Here is a 2,481-nt window from a genome sequence, read left to right on the forward strand (position 1 = left end):
AATTGCTTGTTATTTCCTTAGATTAAAACCCTAGAAAGGAACTTACTAGGTCTAAGAATGTGTGGTGTTTTTTTTTTTTCAAGAAGCATTCATAAGAAATTTTAATTTTTTAAAAGAAATTTTGTACCAACTTACCCAACTACTAGCAATGTGTGAGTTGTGTGTGTCCATTTCACTGACTCTCTCCCAATTAATTATTTAAAAGTTCCTAATCTGATTGACAAAATTATACATATCACTGGTGCTTTAAAATGCTGAACATTTAAAATACAAATCCATAGGCTGGAGATGTAGCTCAGTGGCAGATTGTTTGCCTAACATGCTCTGGGTTGGTGGTTTTATCCCCAGCACTGAAAAGTACATACATATATAAATATTTGTATAAATATCCATTAAATTCTAAACTTGTCTAATGTATATTTATTTCTGCTCTTGCTTTTTGTTATTTTCCTTTTTTGATTTTTGTGGGTTTTTAAAATATCAAATCTATCATCCTTTTTCAATGTTTGTTGCAAATATTTTCCCAGTTTGTGGGTTGTCTTTTGGGTTCTTCTCTTTGGTAATGGCTTTTTGTGGGGGTTATCAGGGATTGAACACAGGCGCACTTGACCACTGAGCCACATCCCCAGCCCTATTTTGTATTTTGTTTAGAGACAGGGTCTCATTGAGTTACTTAGCACCTTGCTTTTGTTGAGGCTGGCTTTGAAATCATGATCCTCCTGCCTCAGGCTCCTGATTTGCTGGAATTATAGGTGTGTGCCACTGTGCCTGGCCGGTAATGGCTTTTGAGCTTCAATTTTTTTCCATTTTTTCATAATTCAAATTATTGATTTTTCCATATGTGTGATTTATTCCATTGCTTATATGCCTAAAAATTCTATTTTTATTCAGTAGAGGTTTTTTTGTTTCCTAGTTTTAATTAGCCAGCTTTATAATTTTGAAGGCAATGGATTTGTTCCACACAACTGCAAATATAGCTATAGCTGCACTTTTGTACACTTTAAATATTTTTTTAGACAGATTTGGAAGTGTTAGTTGTAAAAGTAGGCATGGCTATAATTCCTTTAAACAGGACCCCGTGGAAAGAGCAATTCTTAAGAAGAATTTTGAAAAGAAGACATGAAATGTTGACATTTTATTGTGGTGAACAACTGGTGTTGATTGAATGTTCCACATTATTCATTTCACATTGGGTAAGAGCCCTGTAACTCAAGGCAACATAACACTCAAACTAAAGAATCCCCCTGCATTTTTACTTTGAGGATTATCTGATTGTAGCCTTATTTCAGAATAGTTAAGACAGAATTTCTCCAAGGGAAATCTTGGACACTCTGCATCATAATCACCAAGAATCCTTGCTCAAATGGAGATTCTGAGTCCCTGTTCCAACTATACTAAATCAGATTCCTTGGGGTTGAGGTTCCAGAATCCACAAGTTAATAAGCATCCTAGATAATTTTGGATGACTCTAAAGTTTGAGAATCTGTGGGTTTAGGAGGTACAGTAATTTAAGAAATGGAATACTGAGGCAAAGGACACAAAGCAAGTATGTGAGAACTTGAGGTCAAAGATAGGGAGAGGGACAGTCAGTAGGCAATAGGGTATAGGTGAAAGAGCACAGATCTATCAGAAAAATGAGTTCTGGTAGCTTAATATCCTTTTGTCCTAGAAGAGGTCACAATTCTTCAGGCTCCTTATCCTTAAAATGAGGATAAGAAATACTTGTAACAGGGGCTGGGGATGTAGCTCAATGATAGAATGCTAGCCAAGCATGAATGAGGCTCTGGGTCCCATCCCCAGTACCAAGGGAAAAAATAAAGAAGTGCATGTACTAGAAGATTCTTTTTGTAAGGTCTGATACTATGCCAAGGAATCATGTAGGGATTTTCTTTATTTGGGGGGAAGAATCTTCTGGAATAAACAAGCCATTTCTGAGGAATTCAAGGGTCTGTATTGCAAATAACAACTCTGGAATTCAGATTTTACTTTCTAACTTTGATCATTAGCTTTTTGTTTTCCATGTCTGATTAGGCCTAATGAGTTAGCTAAGTTAATGAAATGTGATGGCCTATTAAATATACCAACTGACAGCAATTTTAAAAAAGAAGAAATATATATCCAAGCATACAAGATGTTAGGGAATGGGTGAAATAACAAATGGAATAGTGCTTTGTAAACTTCATCAGTTTTGTAATTTTTAGTGATAGAATCAAAGAACATACTGGTGGTGGTGAACATCTAGAAGATGGGGCACCAGATAACACTGGTTCAGTGTTAACAAGTGTAGAGTTTTGGGTCAAGAAACCAGTCCCTGGGAGGACTTGAAGTAGATGGTTAGAGAGAGAAGGGACAAGTAGAACTTATAGTTGAAGGGCTATTCAAACTAGGACCATAAGTTATTGCTAGACCTACATCAGAGAAAGGGGGAAGGTGTGGGACTCTTTCAGTGGTCTCCCTCTGAGTGATGTGATGTGAACAATA

This window comes from Marmota marmota, unplaced genomic scaffold, assembly GCF_001458135.2.
Source record: "Marmota marmota marmota unplaced genomic scaffold, marMar, whole genome shotgun sequence".
In the NCBI taxonomy this organism is placed as follows: domain Eukaryota; kingdom Metazoa; phylum Chordata; class Mammalia; order Rodentia; family Sciuridae; genus Marmota; species Marmota marmota.